Below are 26,521 nucleotides of genomic sequence, written 5' to 3' on the forward strand. Positions count from 1 at the left end.
GTGTCTCAGTTCCTAATCTAATTACATTTCTTTTACTTTTGTTGATGTTCATCATATAATGTCTTTTTAAAGACAGAATCCATTGCGTTTACTGCTCTCCCACCCAAGTCCTTTACCGTTTCTGAAACAATTACAAATTCATCGGTGAACCTTAAAGTTTTTATTTCTTCTCCCTAAACTTTCAGTGTACAGATAGAATAACATCATGAGATGCTATAACCAGGTCTATCACCCTTCTCAGCCCTTGTTTCCCTTTCATGTTTCTAAGTTCAGTATGATTTCTGTATAAGTCGTAGGTAACTTTTGGCTTAACATATTTTTGCCCATGTTGTCTTCACAACTTCAAAGTGTGTTTTCCAGTTAACTTTTTCAAAAACTTCCTCCGCATCTACAAAAGCTCCAAACACAAAAACACAAGTTTGCCTTTGTTCAAACTGTCTTCCAAGGTAAGTCATAACGTCATTATGGCCTTACCTGTTCTTAAATTTCTGTGGAACTGTAACTCCTTTTTCCCCGAGATTTTCCATTCATGCGTAAATAATTCGCATCAGTACTTCGCGACTACAGCTTTTTAAGCTGATGGTTCTGCAAATACCGTTAAATTCCAGTCTGCAGTGTGTAACGTAATGAGGGTGTCAGGCACTATTCGCGACAATTTCCATTACTTCTCAGCTGTGTGCCGTCCACGGTTTCACTATATCTCCTCTCACCTGTCCATTTTCGGCTTAATTTATTATTATCAGCCTCTCATATTTCTAAAAAGTTTTAGGAACATCAGTTTTTATTGCATTAATAAAAGCTTTTCTAATAAAGTTTAATAAGGCAAAAATATGTTCAAATAACGATAGAAGTAAATTCAATTAATTCTGGAAACAGCTGTAATGTAGTTTAGCAGCGACAGGATGACATATTATCTCGCTGAAGGTCAGCATTACTTGTGTAGTGCAGTCGATCAACCAATGGGTACACAACATGTATTTCCTATAAGCTTAGGTGGCCATTTTCTAAGTTTCGAACGTCCAATTGTATCTCCTGCACCCACACTAATCTAAGTGCCGGTAGACTTGAGGTGAGCAGAGGTAGGCATGTGGGCTGGTGGCATATCTGGCAAAGTGATGGTTCATGATGAATTGGCTGCTCATCAGCTGTAGTCCGCTATTGAAATGGCGAGTGATATTCAGCTCTAAGGTCATTCAGTTCTCTGTTACAGTCCGCGGAAGTTGTTAGTGGCCCTTATCATCAACAAGTTGTTACTCAGGAAAGCTGACTTTCGTAGCGATGATTTCCCCTTATCGAGATATACACTATATATACTCGACAAAGTTGCACTTGAAAAGCACTGGACCTGCACAATGCAAGATATGAAGCAGCAGGAAACCATGATGTTGTCAGGACCAAATACACTGGTCTTTTCCACCAATCAGTCACGGCAATCTCTAGAGCAAGATCTGACGACATCCCGTTCTTGTGAAACGTCTGTTGTAGCTACCGTGACGACAGCAGTTATCCATCATGAGAATAATTATATTAAGTTTCTCTAAGGCTCGACAGAACATAACAACTACACTCATGCTCATAAATTAAGGATAATGCTGATATATGGTGAAACAAGGCTCTGGTGGGAGGTCTGAAGGTTTAAATCACCTTGAGGTATGACCATGCGGTGCATTTGACCTGCGGTCGTCACACGGTGGCGCTGACAGCAGTCCACATACGCAGAGGTGTGTTGGTGCATGTCAGAGTACGGTGCAGCGAGTAAGTGTGCAGACGTTTTCAGATGTGATAATGGTGACTGTGTGTTGAAAATGGCTCAAAGAACACATATTGACGTTATGAGGGGTAGAATATTAGGGCGAATGGAGGCTGGTGAAACACAGCAGGTCGTAGCACGGGCCATCTGTGTGCCACAAAGTGTGATCTCAAGATTATGGCAACGATTCCATCAGACACAAAACGTGCCCAGGCGCTATACTACGGGACGTCCACAGTGTACAACACCACAAGAAGACGATATCTCACCATCAGTGCCCGCAGACGGCCAGGAGTACTGCAGGTAGCCTTGCTCGGGACCTTACCGCAGCCACTGGAACAGTTGTCTCCAGACACACAGTCTACAGACGGCTCAACAGACTTGGTTTATTCGCCTGGAGACCTGCAAGGTCCATTCCACTGACCCCTGGTCACAGGAGAGCCGGTAAAGCCTGGTGTCAAGAACACAGTACATGGACATTGGAACAATGGTCCCAGGTTACGTTCACGGACGAGTCCAGGTTTTCATCCCGCGTGAACCAGGAACCAGATACCAACCCTTTAATGTCCATGAAAGGGGCCTGTATGGAGGTCGTGGTTAGATGGTGTGGGGTGGGGTTATGATTGGTGCACGTACACCCCTGCTTGTCTTTGACAGAGGAACTGTAACAGGTCAGGCGTATCGGGACGTCATTTTGCACCAGTATGTCCGCCTTTTCCTGGTGGATGATAATGCACGGCCCCACCGAGCTGCCATCGTGGAGGAGTACCATGAAACAGAAGATATCAGGCAAATGGAGTGGCCTGCCTGTTCTCACGTCTGGAACGCTCTGAGTTGACGTCTTCAAACCCCTACGACACTTCAGGAACTCCGACAGGCATTGGTGCAAGAATGAGAGGCCACCTGATCCAGAGTATGCCAACCCGTTGTGCGGCCTGTGTACGTGTGCATAGTGATCATATCACATATTGATGTCGGGGTACGTATGCAGGAAACGGTGGCGTGTTGTAGCACATGTGTTTCGGGACGGTATTCTCAACTTATCACCAATACCATGGACGTACAGATCTGTGCCGTGTGTGTTCCCAGTGTGCCTTTGCTATTAGCGCCAGTTTTGTGTAGTGGCACGTTGTGTGGCACCACATTCTGCAGTAATTCTTAATTTATGAGCGTTAATGTATATTAAATAGGAAAAGCTTTTCTGATGTTCTCAAAATTTGTTTATTTGTGCAATTGTGTGAGTGTTATTTTGCACATCTCCGAAAGAACAAACACCCATGATCGATTGAAGTAGCTTTTATACCCATAACTAAGGAGAAATTTGTATGACATAGCTACTATGGGCGTTCAAACATTTCAGCAGCTGGACTTGAAAAATTTGTGACGGTGCTGGGACTCGACCCCGGATTTTCCATTTCTCGTGAACGGTCGCCTTGGCCGCCTCTGCAATCCAGATCTCTATAATTCAATAGATATGTCTCGACGGGCATACTTTTTCAATGCGGACGCATAAGATCGTTCGTCCCCTTACGGGAATACAGTGAGGCTGCAGCCAACGGGGCAAAATGAGCAGGGTCACATTATCATTGGTGAGCACGCTTAAGAGTGTGACTCGAACGAGAAGCTTGTCCTGATGACAGAGATGGTCAAGGTGACCTCTCGCGATGTACAGAGAATCGGGTTTCCAGTCGCAGTCCGACCACAAATTTTCAAGTGTAGCTGTTGAATTGTTTCAACGTTCGTTATTATGTATTTGGTCACCAACCGGCTTTCGGCTTCCTAGACCCAGAACAGCTGACAACTGAATGACGGAAACACTAATAAGGTGACGTGCGACTCGCACATATGTTAGACCTACTCACGAATATATAAGATGCGTGTGATTTTATACACACTACTCAGTGCCAAAGGTTGTAATTTATCTTTCTTATAAAATAATAATTTAAATATGCTGCTGTTATTGTAAAATACAAGTCTGTAGTTAGCAAGCACTGTGGAAAAGTCAATGTGCGGTGGAAGCGGAGGTGTGGGAATTCCTTTATCGGAATACGAGATAAGCTGGAGACTAGGAAATACCGATTCAAATTTTTTAGAACATCTTTTATCACAAAACTGTCCATATAGAAATGCTGAAATGAGGAGATGGAAGTGGAACTCGTCAACGCGTGAAACTTTTTATCCCAGAGAAATATTATTTTATTTTTTAAAGCCAATACTGACCCAAGCAAACAAGAAATGCAGTATACTGGCCATACATCGTAAATACAAAGTTCGAACCGTAGAAAAGAATAAAGAATACACGAAAATAAAAGCATAAAAACCAATAACTTTAAATTACACATAGAACATGTAAAACCCCAAAAATTTCGGAGCTCTGATTAAGTATTTATAAAAATCTGACAACGTTATACGAAAGAATTACTAATATTTTAAACTGATAAGGCAGACAGTAATGCCCATAATAAGGCTTACTTGAAATAATACATGACCTAGCGCGGCAAATGTATACTGAAACATAAATACAGATGCCAGCCAAATCTACAGGTCGTGCTGTTGCATTTGACCACAAAAGGCACCTGTGAAATTTCGTCAATGTGTTTGTAAGAAACAGTAATGGTCAGTACTGCATTCTGTGTAGTTATGAGTGCATTATGTAGAAGCTAAGTGAATTCGAACCTGGGCAGATTGTAGGTGTTCGTATGGTGGGGGCTCCCGTAACCAAGGTAGCTAAAGAGTTTGGTGTTTCAAGAGGCACCGCATCGAACATTTATACCACTAACTCCCAATGCGGACGAAGATGGGTGTTGAGTGATCGTCTCGGACGGTTATTGAAGGCCATTGTGACGAGAAACAAGAGGATAACTGCTGCAAAATTCATTGAACGTCGCTCTCGCGAACGCTGTCAGCTCCAAACACCACGAAGGGATCTCTAGAGACAGAGGAACGCAGGGTGATCTGGAATTCAAAAACCACTCATCAGTGTTGCAAGTGCCCTTAATAGTAAATAAATGTCGTGTGACTAGGGCCTCCCGGCGGGTAGACCGTTCGCCGGGTGTAAGTCTTTCGATTTGACGCCACTTCGATGACTTGCGTGTCGATGGGGATGAAATGATGATGATTAGGACAACACAACACCCTGTCCCTGAGCGGAGAAAATCTCCGACCCAGCCGGGAATCGAACCTGGATTGACGCTCTGTCGCAATGACCACTCAGCTACCGGGGGCGGACACCTTAATAGTAAAACGTGGCGTCGGAGACATAACCTGGACTGAGAGCATTTCATCGGATGAGTGTTGGTTCACACTGTTCCCAACTTATGACTGAGTTTACATCCCAAGACTGAAAGATGACGAGGGTTCGGTGATGATTAGGGCAGCCATATCGTGGTATTCCATGGGCCTCATGATCACCTAACAAGGTCACATTACTGCTGAGGATTAAGTGACCGCTTTAGCTGATCAAGTTAACGCCATCGTGTATTCGAGGGTGGTGTTGCTGAGTTCCAAGACGACTGGGTCCCTGCTCACACAGCTAGAATCATCCAGGACTGGTTTTATGAGCACGAGGAAGAATTATCGCATCTCCCTTGGCCACCACAGTCAGCAGATCACAATGTTCCGGCGTAACATCAAGCGTCGGCACGTCTGCCTGGAACGTAACAGCAGAGAAGGCTGTGAAACGACGTCAGCCAATAGTATGCTAACTAGGACCACACCACAACAGGAGCGGCCCCTGTACAAAGGGAATATAAGCGTCTCTTCAGCTAGCCTCGGCCGCACTTGGAGAACCGCACTACAAGATGAGTCGTGACTGCTTGATAGAAATCGCATATATCGAAGGACATTGCTTATTTGCAAGTCGCTATTTGCTTGCGAATCCGCTAAGTACTGTCAATTCAGTTTTCTGTAATAAACCTCATTAATAAGATTTGCTTAAATTGTTGATTAGCTATCCGAGAAAACACCTTCCTAGGCATTCTATATTATACGAGTGGGCCCTACACGACACACAATATTATCGAGTCTTTGTAGACTACTATGAAGAGAAGAGTGCGTGATCACTATCCACTTCCATCATCGTTACCTGAAGTTGCCACTTTATTGCGCCAATAACGTTGTACGACTGTCTTGGAAACCATACAAGCTCTGTATTTATCCGTTCCGAGGCGACTGGAAGGTGTTTTGGAAGCGAATGTGTTCAAATGGTTCAAATGGCTCTGAGCACTATGGGACTCAACATCGGAGGTCATCAGTACCCTAGAACTTAGAACTACTTAAACCTCACTAACCTACGGACATCACACACACCCATACCCGAGGCAGGATTCGTAACTGCGACCGTAGCGGTTGCGCGGTTCCAGACTGTAGTGCCTAGAACCGCTTGGCCACTCCGGCCGGCGAACGTATTTCCCACACCGCACTAGGCGTGGTAATGTATTTTTGGTGTTTCCATTTTTTGTCCGCCCCCTATCAAAGGTAATAGCTGTGGTTTGCAACTCTATAGATTACAGCTAAAAACGAAGCTAGAGCTAGAGTGCACTGAAGGAACCACTGAAGCTTGGGGTTTTAAATTACTTTAGCCCGAACGAGGCTATAGCAGACGGAGAAATCGGCAGTAGCAGAATACTGCTTAAATGAGGGACACGGATGAAATTTGACGAAACTGTGGTACGGAGAAATCGGCAGTAGCAGAATACTGCTTAAATGTGGCACACGGATGATATTTGACGAAACTGTGGTACTTGCCAACATTTCTGGTTTTTGTGGAACGGTGTGTATAAAGAGACGATTGAAATTAGGTTGGCAGATAATTTAATTAACAGAGACAATGATTTCCTCTTAGCAGGACGTGGCATCCTGTACTATCCCGCATCAAAATTGAAAGTTATTCGGTGCGGCCCTGAGTGTGATATATCGTTGCCACCAGCATTCTACTAAGGGCGGCGCCACCTCCCACTCCTGGAGACAGCAACCATGATGGGCGGCGCATGCGCTACTGAACGGTGGCTTATATAGGACGTTGATTTGCAGCCTGGTGTCCATCACAATCCCAGTACCCTTGCCTAAGGTGGCTTCTGCCAACCCCCCCCCCCCCACCCCCCGATCATGTCCTTATTTCCTCCAACTATCCCTCCTACCAGATCTGACTCTCCCCTCCCAGCCCCCCTTTTTTCCCCAGGGCTCCCTTTCTCCCTCCTCACCTTCCTTTCTCCCCCCTCTCCTCTCTCCCATGTCTCCCACTCCGCCCCCCTCCCTGGGATTCCAACCACTCCCATCTCCCCTCCCTCCCACTCACCCTTCTTTCTCCTGCTGCCTCCATCCCCCCCCACCCTCCTTACTGTGCCCTGCTATCTTTCCCTTTCACCCAGAGGCAGCTTCCCCACCCCCCTTTCATCGGTGTGTCTGTGAGTGCTTCGCCACTGATCGTCACCAGTGTTTCTGTGCGTCAGGGTTTCTTCTTTTTGTGCTACAGTGTTTTCTTCAGTGTCCTCCTACATTCGTGCCTCCAGCTGGATGTCTTCTTCTGTTCTACTGATGACTACCTTTGTGTATACAGTGCCTTTCATTGAACGGCTTCTAATCCATCGTGTAATCATCATCATTTATTACCATGCTTTTTATGTTCTATGTCTTCTATGTCTATCTGTTGTATCTATTGGCCGAAGAGCGGCATATGTAGGCCGCTGCCGGCGCGCCTCGTACGCAGAGTGAATTTACAATAAAGAAAAAGAAAAAAAAGTCTGGCGTCAGTTCTCAGCGGGACTCATAAGCAGAAGCAGCATTCTCCTGAAGATGGTGACGTTGGATCGCCGAAATATCGAGTCAAGTTGATTTTAGGATCCGGCAGCAAACGCGAAGATACTTTCAGAACAGGGAACATTGTGAGATCTTATGATCTGTCAGCGAACAAAGTCGCGTCTGCTGCCGGGGGGCAGCCTAGCGGTAGGCGCCATCGCCTGCAACCTCGAGGCTCCACAGCGTCGTTGGACGACCTTCCTGGACACGAGTTCCTATCCTCGCTTTGTTTTTCAAGAGGCCATGTACAACCCGTGAAAGTTTGCACCAACACGTCTGGGACATCCTGTGGAACAAAAACACATTGGACTGTGGTTCCTCATCTTACATTAAAATCGTCGACTTCTGTCAGTAGCCAAATCCACAAAGCAAACTTTATTTTTAGGTTTTATTTAAATGTAACTACAACTGCTTGTCATAAAAATGTAATACTTTCCTTTGTAAATACAGCGTATCTTCTTTTTTTTTATCTTGCCTGTCTGCATGAGTAATATCTACATAGATAGCACACAATTTTAGCCGGCAGCTGCGGCCGAGCGGTTCTAGGCGCTTCAGTCCGGAACCGCGATGCTGCTACGGACGCAGGTTCGAATCCTGCCTCTGGCATGGATATTTCTGATGTCCTTAGGTTAGGTAGGTTTAAGTAGTTCTAAGTCAGATGTGAAGTCCCATAGTGCTTAGAGCCATTTGAACCTCACCATTTTATTTGTGTTTGCACCACTCAGTTGTCTTCTGTCGTTGGTATAAGCAGCGGAAAGCCGGGTCGTGACGAAATTAACATTTTCCAAAACTTCCGGCAAGTGTTTCCTATTTAATATTGCAAATAATTACCTTGCATTACCCCCATTTAATATTGCAAATAATTACCTTGCATTACCGCTTTCAAGCGTAGATTTTTGTGATCCAGCGCCTGCGAACGAGCATCTAGGAAACGGCGAATGGCCGACTTTTAGTGTGATACTTTTGTCGTTGGAGGACGGTAAAAAGAGTAGACGACACGTTTTGTATCCCCACGTCATATTACAGAACGTAAAGTTTGGAGGCTTTCCCGCCCTATCAGACAGGATATGGGACGTTGATTATCAATGAAATTTGCCAACAGCCGTATAATTGAGATCTTATTTTATTTTATTTTATTTTGACTACCACTTTCAGCATTCCACTATGCCATCTCCAGACCCCATATACATCTCTCAAAAATAGGAGTTGCAATCATGTTTTCGAATGAAGTACTAGGGATACGGTTTTGAATTCAGTACATCCAGGAATATGTGGTACTGTATGACAATATCGTTTATTTTTAGAAGATCCATTTGGGCCTGAAGATTGAATAGGCATAGTGGAGTGCGCAAAACTGGTAGTCAAAATAACATCTCAATTAGGCGGCTGTAGACAAATTCAATTGATGAGTACAGTGCTGGTGCAGGCATAAGGGGACGTTCAGCGCACTTCGTTTAACACGAGTCTCCACAGTAGACGACCCCTACATGTTCCCTTATTCGTCCAACAACAGTAAAGTTGTGGAAAATGTTGATTACTTTCGTAAAATCTTTATTACCCAAGATCACATTTGGGAAATGTGATAACTAGTTTTGATCTTCCTCTTATCTTAGACACTGCTGTATGTACTTCGATCTGTAGATGACCGGTAACGATCGAAACTAATTACCACATTTCCTGTATGCGATTTTGGCTAACAAATATTTTGCGGTAAAAGCTCAATATTCATTGAAATAACAGATCTCGTCTCAGCACTTCAACAGTAGTGGGCACGGAAGTATCGAGGGAGGACCGTGTATCACTGGAAACGTGTAAACGGGTCAGATGAATCACATACCTTGTTTCAACATGTCGATGGTCTTGTCTGGATACACCATAATCCTGGCAAACGACTGCTCCATACAGGCGCCGAGCCACGAACGCAGTCCGTTGGAGACGGGGGACATTCACCTCTGCTTCCATGGGCACTTTGACAGCTGTGGGCGACGTGAACATTTTGCGTCTTTCATGTTTATGTCTTCCCGGATAGTGATGACATTTTTCAGCAGAATGGTATTGGAATGGCCGCAAATGTTGACAATATGTATACACATTTTTTTCTGATTGAGATGAGTATTTGTCAGTTTCGTGACGACGCGTGTTTTTTTCCTCTTAAGGAAACGGACGGAATTAAATAATTACTGAAAGCATTTTAACGTTTCTTTTATTGTAATTTAATGCGACATTACAGTTGTTTCTCGTACCCTACTTTGCGAAGCCTCCTATTTTTCCAATTTTCCGCTTGCAAATTCCTCTCTGAAATACTTCTGCCTCGCTCTTCCCATGTTGTTTTCGGCCTTCCCCTTCATCTATTAGCTGGGAGCCATTCTTTCATCATCATGGGCCCCCTGTGGTAGGAGGATATTAGTGTTTAAAGCCCTGCAGACAACGAAGTCATTAGAGTCGGAGCACACTCTCGGATCATGAAAGGCTGGAGAAGGAAAGCGGCCGTACCCTTTCGAAGGAACTATCCATGCATTTGCCTTAAGCGATTTAGGGAAATCAAAGTGGCCGGGTGCGGGTTCGAACTTCGTCCTCCCAAATACGAGTCCACAGTGCTAACCACTGCGTTAGACCATCTCTCCTCACCCAAACGGCATACATGCCCATCTCATCTCCATCTCATTCTAATCTTTCATTTTGCTCTGATCATTTTAATTATATTGATCTCATATTCATTTTTCCGAAGAATTTCTTAACTTTATTCCAGAATGTCAACCTACAGCAACACCCCAAAATCCCACCTCCATTGTCACTAAGCTGCTCTTAATTATTTCAGTTATTTCCCAAGTTTCTGCGCCATACGTTGCTGTACTTTCTACAATAGTTTCAAAAATCCCAATCTTCGTTTCTGATCTAATATGCGTGCTCCATAGAGTCCCTTTGACTGTTCAGAGATTTCACTAAACCCGCCCAAAGATGTAAACAACCATGTATGAGCAGCGCCTATTAGATGGAGGGGGTCCGACTGCCAATCACTTCCAGTCATTCCACCAGGAAGGAGGTACACGGCTCGTGTTGTCTGTAGTTCAACCATGCCTAGACGGTCAATAACACGGTTCCATCGTGTCCGCATTGTTACTTTGTGCCAGGAAGGGCTCTCAACAAGGGTAGTGTCCAGGTGTCTCGGAGTGAACCAAAGCGATGTTGATCGGACATGGAGGAGACACAGAGAGACAGGAGCTGTCGATGACATGCCTCGCTCAGGTAGCCCAAGGGCTGCTACTACGGGTGCATGACCATGTTGAATGATGCTTTTCGTGCAGCCTCAGGACATCCTGTTACGACTCAAACTGTGCGCAATAGGCTGTATGATGGGCAACTTCACTCCCGACTTCCGTTGCGAGGTCCATCTTTGCAACCACGACACCATTCAGTGCGGTACAGATTGGCTCAAGAACATGCCGAATGGACCGTTCAGGATTGCCATCACGTTCTCTTCACCGATGAGTGCCGCATATGCCTTCAACCACACAATTGTCGCAGAAGTCGTTTGGAGGCAACCCGGTCAGGCTGAACGCCAGTTTTGGACTAAATGGCTCGTATGAGGTCCTCCTCTGCTACCCGATGCATTCTTCGCTGACAATACTGACGCCAATTTCCTCAGCAATTGCCCCCGGTCCTACGAAATCAGCGCCTGATCTTTTTCGATGACTGCCGCAGTTCGCGACATGCGATTCCTCGAATGATGTTTCGTCAGCGGATTAGCAAAACCTTCCCCAGACTTCTCCGATGCATTACACTTGGCCGTAGTATCGTAATCAATTGATCTCGGGTACCCAGAGAATCGAACTATTTCACGGGGCGTACGCCCAGCGCGATGACTTTACATAATTGTGGCTCGTCGGTTGTACACCGAACTTGTCCTTAACATCTCAGCCATTTTGAGGTCCCGACATTAATAGATGCCTATGGCTTTCAAGAACGCCAGCCGCGACCTCTGGTGGAACTACAACATGGCGTCGAATTTAAATTTAAATTTGTCCAGATTTCAGCGCCGCATCCTGTATTGTGTGAATTCTTAACCTCCAGCGATGAACCGTGATTTATTTTCAAAGGATATTCTTAAGAATTTATTTTATTTACTAGCGATTCATCAAGAACACATTTAATCACACCATGTGAGCATGGAAGTAGTTGCCAGGGAGTAACTGATGAAATCATAACCAAATTCCTTTTAACAAATGGAAATTTTATTCTCTTTAATTGTGCCTAAAAGCATTATAATCAGAAGGCACCCTCTAAATATCAAAGTTACAATTTATTTATAGGCAGAAAGAAACAAGTTTTGACTGTATGAGCTTTCGGGAAGAGAACCTTGCTGCTCCCTTTTTACATGGCCGTAGTTACGACCGCTCACAACAGCCTCTGAAAGACTACATTGGTGCAAATCTGCAACACACCAGATTACTTTAAATTGAGTTTTAACAATTTACACAAGCACACAAACTATGCACCCCCCGTAGGAAGGATGGAAATGGTACAAAACACTAACAATTAAAATATTAACCTTGTCACCGAAGGTGCAACTTGATTTTAACTTCTAAGAAAAGTTTTACGGTGAAACGGTGGCAACTTTATATACTAAAATGATCATTTAAATAAAAGCCTATGAAATGCAATCTTATATAAAATTCTACAAGGTTGGCCAAACGATAATTAAGATGCTCTACAGTATACAGATACGGCCTCTCAAGATCATAGGTAATAATATCAAAGTTTCCAACGATAAAAACATATTTCAGGTATGTCGTTACACTCCAAGCAATAAATTCGTTAACACACCAAATCCGTCAAACATGACAGAGGCAGCTACTAACGTACGGCAGATTGATAGGAAGATTACCGAACAACCCGAACCGCAGGTTGCTCTAACCCACCCCTACTCCACAAGGGAAAAACGGACCACCCAATTTATAAACAACCACCTTCCCGCGGGTGGGCAAACGGAGAATAATGGTGGGACGACCCCAAAGCAAAACGGTTAGTGACCTGACCAAAGAAAACAAGTAGAATTTAGCAAGAGTAAATCAAACAACATATCACCAATCACTTAACTTCTAATGAACTGCGATTTCTCGAGAAGACCTGGCGCAGCACCCGCAAATCGCTCTCCCGAACCGTCCGCTCTCAGCCGCTTCAACGGACGCAGGGACGTACGCCGATCTCCCGTCTCACGGCGTCGCAGCTCGCACCGGCCAGGCCGATGTCGTGGGTTGACTCCTGTCGCTCTCGTGTCGACCGCGAAGTCACTAATCCTCGCGATACGCCGCGGCCCACTACACTCACGTGGCGACCTCACATGCGCCGACGCTCAAGACGGACAAGTCACCTTGTGTCTCAGTGCGCGACCGACCAACCGATCGATCCTACCGCCAATGACCATTGCCTGAGCAAACTCGAGCAGACTGGCGGCCTAACGCTCAGACGCAGGAACTAAGCCCCGACCGGGCGACCACTCGCTGAGTTCTCTTTCTAGCGGAGTGGAAAGACTCTCATTTTGCCGGCTTTAACGGTTGATCCGAACGACACACATACTAGCACTCCGAACGACAGACAGACACTAACTGCCTAACAAATGCGGACGAGAGAGGGACCAGCAAGCTGGGGACGAGAGACTGACCCGGACTGACTTTCCTCGCCTTGGAACAAGACGCTGTTCAGTCTGTAACAAAAGCATGCATGGCTGACGTGGCCGTTTCTCCTTGTGTTGCAGGTACGTCTTCAGAATTGACGGAGCCTTGTTTGTCTTTTCATCTGCTGCTGCCGCCGCCGCCGCCGCCGCCACACTTGTTGCATTCATCCAGAAAGGTAGGCGCTGCAGGCTGCCGCTGATGCAGCTCTCTCTCTCTCTCTCTCTCAATGACTTCACACACTTCCTGCCTCGTATCAGCACCGCAGCTCCGCGGAGGCTCGCGCGGATGACTCACTCAAGTCGTTCTCGCCGTGCAAAGCGCGAGTTCTGGAGATTGTGGCTCTTCAAATAGCCAGTGTTTCCACGATTTTCACCAAAAAGAGAACTAATCTTTTTTTAAGAAAAACAAGCAGTAATTCTATACGCACAAAACCTGTTTTGCAGCGGAAGCAGATTAATTAATAAATGTTAAGATCGTTTTCCATTTCAGTTTCAATTTATTAAAAACGTAAATTCTGGACTTAATTTTATTCAGTGCTGGTTGGGGTACCCGGCTTCGCAGAGGGAGTTGATATAAGACTGAATAAGAAGAATAAAACGATACACTTTGAAGTATAAGAGGTAAAAAAATACTGAAAACTTATTCTAACTACACTGAAGAGCCAAAGAAACTGGTACACCTGCCTAATATCGTGTAGGGCCCCCGCGAGCACGCAGAGGTGCCGCAGCACGACCTGGCATGGACTCGACTGATGTCTGAAGTAGTGTTGGAAGGAACTGACACCATGAATCCCGCAGGACTATTCATAAATCCGTAAGATTACGAGGGGGTGAAGATCGTTGCAAGGCTTCTTAGATATGCTCAATAATATTCATGTCTGGGGAGTTTGGTGGCCAGAGGAAGTGTTTCAACTCAGGAGGGTGTTCCTGGAGCAACTCTGTAGAAATTCTGGATGTGTGAGGTGTCGCATTGTCCTGCTGGAATTTCCCAAGTCCGTCGGAAAGCACAATGGACATGAATGGATGCAGGTGATCGGACAGGATGCTAATGTACATGTCACGTATATGAGTCGTATCTACACGTATCAAGCGTCCCATATCACTCCAACTGCACGAGTCCGCACACCATTACAAAGCCTCTGTCGGTTTAAACAGTCACCTGCTGACACAACATTGTCTCCATACCCGTACATGTACACACGCTCGATACAGTTTGAAACGAGACTCGTCCAGCCAGGCATCATATTTCCAGTCATCAATAGTCCGATGTTGATGTTAATGGGCCCAGGCGAGGCGTAAAGCTTTGTGTCGTGCAGTCATCAAGAGTACACGAGTGGGCCTTCTGCTCCATTACAAACGCAGAAAAAAGACAAGCTGAAATAAAGAACCCAACCCGAAAATGATAATAAAATAATTTTCAACGTTTGATCCATGTACTAACATCTATAACTTATCATTAAATTGAACAACCTCCTATCTATGGTGTTTCATTGAATGGTTCGCACGCTCACACTTGTTGATGGCCCATCACTGAAATATGCAGCAATTTGCAGAAGGGTTTGTGACGGTATCACCTCTTACCTTAAACGGCGATCGATGCTAACTTTATTCCTCTGCGAGGAATTTTTTAGAAGTTGTGATCGTGAGATAACCTACTGGAAACAGAACAATCAAACTGGTGTTCGTTTCTGAAACACTGCAGCACAGTGTAACCAATACTAAACAAGAGGGTTAGCAACAGACGTTCTCCCAGCACAAAAGCAAGTTGTAACTTTACATATTAATATCGGCTGCCAGCCTAATTAGGCATTCTTGTGTCAAGCAATATAATAAAGTAGACGGCAGTGCTAAGGCTAACCTAACCTTCCTGACACACACACACACACACACACACACACACACACACACAAACACACACACAAAACTCTTTCTTTATACCCGTTCACACGACAACACGGTAACCTAACCTTGCAGATAAATGTATTGCTGACTTGGAAGTCAGACAAACAAATGGCCAAAGAGATAGCCAACTGTAACATATGCCTCTCAACAACATGTACCTTAAATCAATTAGGTGCAACAGTTTATAAAACCAATTACCGACGCACATGAAGCTAGTGGCAGTACTGAACAGGGAAAAGCTTGAAGTGATTCTGAATTTAAATCAAGGGGTCAGCTGATGATCATACCCTATAACTTCATTGCTTAGTACAGGGTCTCTATGCCTTTGCATTAACCAACTTGCGTTAGAATAGATAACACAATAAATAGTTCTTTCTTAGACTCGGTTTGAAGCAACTAAACGGAATGCAGATCTAACTACACTGACTCTGAAGGAGCCTTTGCATTGCTTCATTAACTGACTAGCCTAGTACATGAGGACAACTTAAACTTTCGTGGTTTGAAGGACCATGCTCATTAACAAAACTATCCCAGTATGTATGAGAAATGGTAAGTGTTCTCATCATCAATTATGAATCAAGCAAAGTACAACAAATTAAACACTTTAAACAACAAATGTGCTTTGATTAGAAGTCTTTTGACCTACTAAAAAGTATAATTGGCTATGCAAAGGACAACACAACCTTAAACTCAAGTTCAACCACTTTCTCTTAGGACACTCGGAATTAAATTAACTAGGATACGATTCATGTCCAGGTTTGTAGTTTGGGATAATCACCGGTGTAAGATAGCGTTTTTAGCAACACCACGATTATTATTAAAATCAACCAAATTTCACAAATACCTGGTCCATTTACAAATACAAACAATTTAGTGGAAGGAAAAAATTGGAGATTTTTGATAAGGTCTTATGGGACCAAACTGCTGAGATCATCGGTCCATAAGCTTACACACTATTTAATCTAACTTAAACTAGCTTACGCTAAAGACGACACAAACACCCATGCCGGAGGAAGGATTGGAACCTCCGCCGGGGGAGCCCTGACAAAACCCCGTGACTACCCCGCGCGGCTTAGTGGAAGGCATGTGGCACTGGCGGCGCAATTTGCATGGGATGTTAACCTGGCGGCGATGCAATCAAAGCAATACTATTGGCTTCGCCCCGTTGCATATCTTCTTGGCGCCGGAATTATATTTTTATAGGGCCAAAAACAAGCCATGGTAATGGTATCACCAAATGCAGCATCCGAGCCCGCTAAATACTGCCCTTAACTCTTCTGGCATGAATACTCCAGGAATATGAGCCACAATGATCAGCTAGTGCTAGCGAGATGTTAAATACAGCACTGCTCATACCACACTCCTTACCCGTCACAAAGGACGAGTTCCCACTTGTGCACCAGCCACACCTTTTCCACTCCGCAGGGCTACTTCCGTAGCTGCGGCGCTTCCCCACATCTTTTACATTCAACACTACATTCCCTGAACTATGGACCAAGTTATTTGTAGTACATTATACAGGGTGTTACAAAAAGATAAGGCCAAACTTTCAGGAAACATTCCTCACACACAAATAAAGAAAAGATGTTATGTGGACATGTGTCCGGAAACGCTTAATTTCCATGTTAGAGCTCATTTTAGTTTCGTCAGTATGTACTGTACTTCCTCGATTCACCGCCATGATTTCATACGGGATACTCTACCTGTTCTGCTAGAACATGTGCCTTTACAAGCACGACACAACATGTGGTTCATGCGCGATGGAGCTCCTGCACATTTCAGTCGAAGTGTTCGTACGCTTCTCAACAACAGATTCGGTGACCGATGGATTGGTAGAAGCGGACCAATTCCATGGCCTCCACGCTCTCCTGACCTCAACCCTCTTGACTTTCATTTATGGGGGCGTTTGAAAGCTCTTGTCTACGCAACCCCGGTACCAAATGTAGAGACTCTTCGTGCTCGTATTGTGGACGACTGTGATACAATGAGCCATTCTGCAGGGCTGTATCAGCGCATCAGGGATTCCATGCGAAGGAGGATGGATGCATGTATCCTCGCTAACGGAGGATATTTTGAACATTTCCTGTAACAAAGTGTTTGAAGTCGCGCTGGTACGTTCTGTTGCTGTGTGTTTCCATTCCATGATTAATGTGATTTGAAGAGAAGCTCTAACATGGAAAGTAAGTGTTTCCGGACACATGTCCACATAACATATTTTCTTTCTTTGTGTGTGAGGATTGTTTCCTGAAAGTTTGGCCGTACCTTTTTGTAACACCCTGTATAAACATCATTTCAGTAGTTATTTAAATTCACAAGCATAATTGTAACAACATCGTTCAAAAATTCACATAACTGAAATATGTACACATAGTCAAAGATTTTCCATGACAGATACGACATTATACATAAGCAGTACTACAAATTGACACAGAAATATCGATATAGATACAAAATAGGTCAAAAATAAGTATTACAGGTTGCACTTCTGTTCTGTTGAACAATTCTCTTCAGTTGTCGTTGGTCCCGTTCTTGCAGGATCTTTTACCGGCCGCAGCGATGTCGGAGATTTGATGTTTTACCGGATTCCTGATACTACCGGTACACTCGTGAAATGGTCGTACAGGAACATCCCCACTTTATCGCTACCTCGGAGATGCTGTATACCATCGTTCGCGCGCGAGTATAACAGCACTTTCAGACTCACTTAAATCTTGATAACCTTCCATTATACCTGCACTAAACGATCTAACAACTGCGTCAGACACTTCTCTTATACAAGCGTCGCCGAACGCAGCGCCTAATTCTGCCTGTGTACACATCTCTGTATTTGAATACGCATGCATATACCAGCGCATTTGCAGTACTTGTTAAGGTATAAGAGTTTGCCAGATGTTATTCGTTTTTCTGATTACGACGTGTTTGTGTTTTTTCTTGATTCTTTAAGCCATTCATTTCGTTGTTCTTCAGTTTCTCTACTTCTCACTGCTTATTCTCGTTCCTCGGGAAATTAAACATGCTGCGCGCTGTTCATCTGTGATTTTTTTTTTTTTAGGTGCTACTTTTGATTTCGACGTTCAGGACTGGCAAGAGCTCATCCCCTTTTTCATTTGGGGCTTGTCTAAAATACATATCAAATCAGTAATCCACGACGGGATTCCCCCACCAATGGATAGCCCAAACAGTGGGGAATTCTAGAACACATCAAAAGGGCTTCGAATGGTTCAGAATGTTCCAGAACATTTCACAAGATTCGAGAGTGCTTTGGAACGTTCCACAATGATGTGGGATGTTCCGGGATATTCTCGAACATTCTGGAATCTTCCCGAATGTTCCATACTGTTCCGGACATTCCAGAACATCCCGGGTCATTGTGGATCATTCCGGAACATTATAAATGCTCTCGAATGTTCTGCAATGTTCTCGAGCACTCTCGAATGTTCTGGAATGTTCTAGAAATTTCTATAGAGTGAAACTTCCCAGCCGTTACGTCTTCAAAAGCACGCCCTTTAGGTAAAAACGAGAACCTTCTGAATGGATGGGGGACAGTGGGCTACCATACCATATAACTCCCTTCACCGTACCGGGACTCGTTTCTGAGTTTTAGCGGCAAGCACACTGAACACTTACTTTTATAAAATATATTGATTACGTCTTTGTCGGTGAGAAAATGTAAAATACGTCGAAACAGGCATAGATCTTGTTGAAAAGAGAGCTTAACTGATTAATACGGGATGAAATTATAAAAAAGCCAAAATGAAATTAGGTATAATAATAATAATAACAATGACAAAAGTAAAATATTGTCGCTATTACGCACCGATTATCCGGGAAAACGATACTAGTTCCAGGTTGCCCATCTAACAGCTTCCAGTGGCAACAAAAGATTGATTTTCTATGTTTCGCGTGGTTACTGTGGGAGTCTGAAAATTTTAAAAACTGTGTTATTCTGCTCTTTAGAAGATATAACACTACGTTAAAAGTTTAGCACAATAAGACAATTATCATAATTATAAACTGTGTGTTTGTGTTGCGACAGCGTAACGACGGCGGACAAACACCCGGACTTTATTCACCCGGTATTTGAGAGTGAGAGTACTTAGCGAATCCCAGCAAACTTTACACGAGATTTCAAAAAATTTGGAAATGTAGTAACGTCATATGGGACCAAACTGCTGAGGTCGTCAGTCCCTAAGCTTACCCACTACTTAATCAAACTTACACTAAGGACAACACACACACCGCTATCCTCCGCGGCCCTCATTCTACAGATTCCATACAGGTACTGAGAAAGAAAATTGTGTCTTAGGATATAAATTTCAGTAAAAAATATTTTATCTGATGAATTCTCATTATGAGTGAATAGAGCAATCAGTATACGCCGTTTCATCTGTTTTTGTAGTGCCCAGTATTAAGCGGTGCGCCATGCAATGGAACTATCACATTGACAGTCCTCTTCCGGCCTGGTGACAAATGTTTTCCTGCTGTGTGCCACGCAGGAAACAGCACGCAGCGTGCTGGAACGTGGGATTTTCACCTCGAATATTGTTACTGTGAAGTCCAAAGTGAAACGGCACTTTAATCATCGTACCAAAGAAATTGATGAAGTTCTACAGATGGTGAAATCTCATTCTGTCCTGTATACCAGAATCCCTTGCAGTCCTCGCTAAAGAATACTCATAACATATGTTAAGATCTGTACAAATATTTGAATGGCGTGATTGCGTTGCGCTTTTACTCTGCTTCTGAAAATTTCCTCCACTCCCTTCAATATTTTTTTAGCAATAAATTTAAACAGGAGTGTTCTAAGAACACATGTCAGTAACGTTCCTTCCTTGATTCGTAATTTATTTCATAGGCCCCTTGAGTCTTACATCTCTCTGCTTTACACTCATTCTTGTATGGATTTTAAAAATCTGAATATTGTGTACTAAATCGAAATTTGCCCCCTTTTCCTCCACTACACTGCCTCATTCATTCAGTGCTATTTAGATTTTTATCAAAGTTCATCAACTTTTTCTATAGATCCTAACAGTTTCATCAAGCAGTGACCTGGGCGTGTAATTTTACGGAATAATATGTGGTGTTGTTTCCTTTTCTGCATCCTATCAATACTCACTGTTAGCTGCTTTCCTGTTCATAGTGATGGCGACATTATTCTTACAATACGTGTAGTCACCTACGCAGGAGCATTTTCCGAACGAGATGGCACAGTGGTAGGACAGTGGAATCGCATTAAGGAGGATGTTGATTCAAATCACCATTAGACTACCCAATATTAGGTTGCAGTGGCTTTCCTAAGTCACTTGAGGCAAATGATGAGATAGGTGTTCCGGAAGAGCACGGCTGGTTTCCTTCCCTATCCTTTATCAATCCGAGTTTGTGCTTGATTTCTTATGACCTCGTCGTCGATGGAACGTTAAATCATAATCTACCTTCCAGGAATCTTTGTCCTTTTACAATTAATGTTTATGCTATTTCAGCCCATTGAAAGAGATTTACATGTAATAGCAATGTTCAAAAATATGTTATTTCCTGCTTCAATTTCTTGAAGAAAGGCCCCAGTTCTACTACTCCTGACGGCTAGGCATTCCAGGGATCTCAGCGACGGACTATGTTGCCTGCAGTGTTTTCCACTAAGGATATGGTTGTTCTGTTATTATCGGAAGTGTGCCTTTAAAGAGCAAAAGTGGTTTAGATGGCAGCATGCGACTTCGTTTTGCCCCTTTCGGCGACAATAAATCATCTTAATGCGTCACATGTCTTCTTGGATCGTTCTCAGTGCCTCCATTGTGATCTGAATATGGCTTTGGCAAAATATTCATTGAATTCGACTCTGTCCTAATGAGTGAGATCGAACATGTGACCTCTCATTTACACAGTTATGTTTTGAAAACATCATCATCGGCACCAATAACACCAAGAATAAAATTGTTTGTTTCCCCATGAAATATTTTGCTTTATCAAGATTTTCTTTGACAGATTGATCCTCCCGCTTCTTTAGTTGAGCACGGACGCTACTGTTGCCTTTTCTTGCATTCTTTTTACACGCAATTTCCGTTTTACTATGCAACACAATTACAGGATCAGTTTCTTGATACCCCGTAATTGTCTCCCATTGCAGCGCATAAGTTTGAAATTTGGTTCAGACATGCCTCCAACCGTCGTCTGTAAAGGTGAAAACGCGTGCCGCGTTGTGACGTCGTTCTCGGACTCAGTGATGCTTCAGATTGCAAGGTGTAGACGCATTCAAGAAAGGAGCCAGAGCTCAGATGATCATGTGAGCTGTAAGGTGGGTTAATGATGTCACATTGACACCAGATACCACCTCAATCCTTCCAACGACACCTTGGACGTGTCACACGAAGGGAAGGTAGTTACCTCACTTGTTACCCACATATCAGCCCTTCGTGTGACGACTACGAGATGGAGGTCAGAACCACGACTCCTAGCACTGAAATCACGCAGTTTTCTTACGGGTCCCGAGAAAAAGCATTTAAAACAATCTACCTCTCAGAATCAATACGAAAAGGTCTCTGGAGGTCCATAAAGGGCGTCAATGAAATCACCCCTTCGCTAAGAGCATTCGTTTTCACACATATCGCGTTCGATAACGCAGTTTGCAGTGCGATGTACGACAGGATGAGTTTCCTAATAAACTCAGGCCACTGCTGACGGTCCCCAGACGATCGAATCCTTTCCAAGGACACTGCGGGGTGTACCGAAGCGGAGAACGTGTTTACTCTGTGTCATTGTTTTCCGCCCTCCTGTGGTGTATGTACGGAATGTGCGACTTTGAAGCACACGCGAATAATGTGGAAAGTGTTCCTTCAGGGACCTCCCCAGTCCTTTATCTCTATCGATTTCACTTGATGAAAATGTCCCTGCTTAAAGACATCGATCCACCAATCTCCACCCGCCGACGAGCCAGGCAATTCTTCAAGCGCCTTTCTGGTATCGCAGTGGCCAGCAGGCGGTTATTTGGAGCGGGTTGCTTAGCCCGCCTACGATTAGGGACTGACGAACGAGCCCAGTGAAGGAGTTAAAATGGCACAGAGGGTGACTCCGAACTTGAGAGGATCTTAGAGGGAACCTTTCCGTATTTGTACGTGTTGACGTCGTACCCATCCATGCGCATGTCACAGAAGTCTACGAAAAACGATGAACAAGCTGTTCTGCTTCGGATCACGTTAAAAATTTCGTCGAATGGTTTTGAACGGCCGGCCGGTGTGGCCGTGCGGTTCTAAGCGCTACAGTTTGGAACCGCGTGACCGCTACGGTCGCAGGTTCGAATCCTGCCTCGGGCATGGATGTGTGTGATGTCCTTAGGTTAGTTAGGTTTAAGTAGATCTAAGTTCTAGGGGACTGATACCCTCAGATGTTAAGTCCCATAGTGCTCAGAGCCATTTGAACCATTTGGTTTTGAACGGTCCCTAATGGCTCAACACTGTATACAAAAGCAGAACTTGGGTCACAATGTGCTCCAAAGGGGTGAGGTCACATTCCGTGATGTTGCAGCTCCGCGATGTCCTTAGAAAACGGTTTAATCTTCCGGTGGGGGGGATTGCAAAATTTGTCAAGAATGTCGCCCTGTTGTACATCGCACTATGAACTGTCGTTTACAAGTGCGAAATGTGTGGAAATGAACGCTCCTAGGGAAGGGATGTTCTCATTGATACCCTTCTATATTGCCTCCTGAGGCATTTTCCAGTCGATTTTGAGTGGTGGTGTGTTGAAAACGTTAGCCACCTATAAGAAACCCACGTGACTTCAAGGCTAGGTGGCGTGGTTCTAACAGCCATCTTACAGCCGTCAAACGAAGGTGTGTAAGAGGCGGCATGATGGCCCTTCCATCACATGGCACGTCAACAGTGGTACTGGGCAGACTCGTGGTGAAATATGGAGCCAATGTGACACCATTAACCCACCTTACAGCTCACATGAACTTCTGAGCTCTGGCCATTTTCTGGCTTGTGTCGACGCCTCCCTGTTTCAAACGTCGCAGGGTGCCACGGTTTTGCGCCGCTACAGATGAAATTAACCAAATTTCAAACTTCCGCGTCGCAATGGGAAACAATTACGGGATTTAAAAAAGTGACCTTTCAATTGTGCTGCGCAATGTAGATTACATACATCTCTTCACTGAAATTAGTATGTTTAATACAGTCCCTGTATTTGCTGTTCTCTTCGTATCAGGCAATGTGGCGCCAACTGGTGCTCTCAGAAAAAGCATCTGTGCACTTCTTCCCTTTCGTTCTGTTGTATAGTAAGCGTCCAACTTTCATTTTCATACAAGAACGTCGGTACTTCTATTACTTTATGTAGTTTAAATAATGTATCTCCTCTTCACTGTAATACGCCAAATCATACAGGGACACTCATAATCCGTTATACTAATATAACACGGGGTGAAGGACGGAAAGAAGGAGGGGGATAGAGACTGGCCCACTACAGAAATACACACAAATACAATACCGAGGCTGATTTTCTAAATGTTTCTGAAAACTGTTGTTTTACTGGCAGCTATGTTGTGACTTGGCAAGACAGCCAAGCCACTATGAGATAGCCGAAAGGCACGCGTTTAAGCTCACGCAGGCTGGCGTGAGGTCTGGAACGGTTAAAGGAGTTGAGTCTAGTAAAAAAAGTACGTAGCTTCTGGAATACTTGACTTTAATCCATAATAGGTGAACATCGGTCTGACGGTACATGCATCACAAGATAAATAGCAAATGATAATGGCGCCTTGCTAGGTCGTAGCAAATGACGTAGCTGAAGGCTATGCTAACTATCGTCTCGGCAAATGAGAGCGTAATTTGTCAGTGAACCATCGCTAGCAAAGTCGGCTGTACAACTGGGGCGAGTGCTAGGAAGTCTCTCTAGACCTGCCGTGTGGCGGCGCTCGGTCTGCAATCACTGATAGTGGCGACACGCGGGTCCGACGTATACTAACGGACCGCGGCCGATTTAAGGGCTACCACCTAGCAAGTGTGGTGTCTGGCGGTGACTCCACTTTCCTCCCCCGCAAATCGGCGGACGGTTGTGGTATAAGGCTTCCGCCCGCCGTGGAGAGGAACCCATGTTGACGTATGCGACGAGGTGGGGAGCCTAACAACAGGCGAGGCTGTGCCACCCGCACCCTGCCATTCGGTCCGAGGGGAGCTGGGAAACGCCTGAAAACCAGGGTGCACGCCAACATGCGGTGTATGCGCCGAAGGGTCGACCTCCATCGAGCCGGGGCACCCGACGGGCGAAGACGACATATGGTCCGGAGCGGGCAAGAATTCCATGGCGGAGGACAACTGGTCACGGGAAGCGATCGGCGGCGCGTGACCCAGGGAGGCGCCCGGCGGTTGCAGCGACGCGTCCACTGCGGGCGTCGCCGGCGGGAGAACAGGCGGCGGCGGCGGCGCGTCGCCATGGGGCAAAATGGGAGGCAGCGTCGGTAACACCTGGGGATGAGGCGAGCCAGTAGATGGGTCCCCAGGGCGCTGACCGGACGGCACCGTCGCTGAAAGCAGACGGGGAGCGGCAGAACCCGTGCGACGACAGAGGCGCAGCTGATTGAGATGCCGGCGCACCTCACCAGAGCCCCCAAAACCAGATACATCGCGCGGCCGAGGCAGCGAAGAACGCCGTGAACCTCGATAGTTGCGATAGTATACAACGTCGCCAGGGGCAAAAGCAGGTGTCTGCCGCTGCACAGGAACCTGATGCGGCGGATGTAGCAAAGACATCAAGGTTCGATGAGGGCGACCATGAAGCAACTCAGCCGGCGAGCGACCATCTCGGGGCTGAGAGCAATACGTGGACAAAAAGAGCAATAACGCGTCCTCCCGAGAATGCGACTCTTGCAACTTCAACATCTGTGACTTGAAAGTCCTGACCAAACGTTCAGCGGCACCGTTTGACAGTGGCGAAAACGGCGCGGACGTCCGATGTTGAATACCATTGGCCTTGCAGAATGACTGAAATTCTGCGGACATGAATTGTGGGCCATTGTCGGAAACAATAGTCTGTGGAAGACCTTCAATGCAAAAGATAGCGGATAACGCTTGGATGGTGGCAGATGACGTCGTGGAAGACATCTGGACAACAAATGGAAAATTACTGAATGAATCGACCAGAACCAACCTTCGAGCATTCCAGAATGGACCAGCAAAATCGATGTGTAAGCGTTGCCAAGGGGTAATGGCTTTCGGCCATGCAAAGAATTTCCGCAGAGGTGCGGATTGTTGTTCGGCACACGCCATGCAAGAAGAGAACTTAATCGTAATCGCAGCATCGATTCCGAACCAAGTACAGTGCTGACGAGCAAGTTGTTTCGTTCGCACTATACCCCAATGTCCTTGGTAGAGAAGCCGTAAGACAGAGGACTGCAACGAACGTGGGACCACGACCCTGGACTGATCATTATCTAAACGCAACAGCAAAACACCACGTCGTACAAAAAGTCTCTCCTTGTGAGCAAAAAATCGGCGAACCAACGGATCCCCGATCCGTGACTTTGACAAAGGCCATTGAGTAGCAACGAAACGCAGAACGGTAGCAAGGACAGAGTCGGCAGCTGTGGCTGTAGCTACACGACGAAAATCAATCGGAAACGATTCGACCACGTCATCGGTTTCCGAATCAATGAACATGCAAGCAAGTTCGGAGGAATCGAATGCTCTATCCTCAGAAACAGGCAAACGGGACAACGCATCGACGTTTCCGTGCTTAGCAGTGGACCGATACAAGATATCGTAGCGGTACTGCGAGAGGAAAATAGACCAGCGAATGAATTTCTGCGCTGTACGTGGAGGTACAGGCTTGGTCGGATGAAAAAGCGATGTCAAAGGTTTGTGGTCTGTGATGATGGTAAAGTGACGACCATTTTGTCGCAAGACCTGAAATAATGTTCTGAGATTGGCGAAATGTTCTTCTTCCGTCTTTCCGGAGATCACAATATCGTCCAAATAGTTTGCTGCAGTAGGGACCGACGCACAAACAGTTTGTAAATATTGCTGAAACAATGCAGGGGCGGGTGCACACCCGAATGGCAGTCGTTTGAATCTGTACAAACCAAGATGCGTGTTAACCACCAAAACGCGCTGGGATTCTTAGTCCACCGGTATTTGCAAGTAAGCATCTGCTAGGTCAAACTTCGAAAAATATTTACCCGGGCACAGTTTGTCAAAAAGATCTTCCGGGCAGGGTAAAGGAAAAGTTGCAGTCACTAGTTGGGGATTCACTGTTGCCTTGAAGTTCACACAAAGTCTCAATTTTCCGGAAGGTTTTTACAAAATTACTAAGGGTGATGCCCAGAGAGAAGCCTGCACACGTTAAATTACACCTTGTGATTCCAAATCGTTTAATGTTCTTGTGTGGGGAACATTGTGCGCTCTGAAAAATTTTGGTTGCGC

At 45.1% G+C, this 26,521-nt stretch overlaps 1 protein-coding gene across 2 annotated transcripts in view; it reads left to right on the top strand.

Moving 5' to 3' along the window:
* The window catches only part of LOC126483878 (high affinity cAMP-specific and IBMX-insensitive 3',5'-cyclic phosphodiesterase 8A), a 1,729,999-nt gene that overhangs the window by 59,617 nt on the left and 1,643,861 nt on the right, over positions 1-26,521 (top strand). For both annotated transcript variants that reach the window (XM_050107127.1, XM_050107128.1), the window contains exon 2: positions 13,302-13,396. The gene's annotated coding sequence lies outside the window, so the exon portion shown is untranslated. The remainder of the gene's footprint in view (positions 1-13,301; positions 13,397-26,521) is intronic.

The sequence above is a fragment of the Schistocerca serialis genome, chromosome 6, assembly GCF_023864345.2.
Source record: "Schistocerca serialis cubense isolate TAMUIC-IGC-003099 chromosome 6, iqSchSeri2.2, whole genome shotgun sequence".
Taxonomy (NCBI): Eukaryota; Metazoa; Arthropoda; class Insecta; order Orthoptera; family Acrididae; genus Schistocerca; species Schistocerca serialis.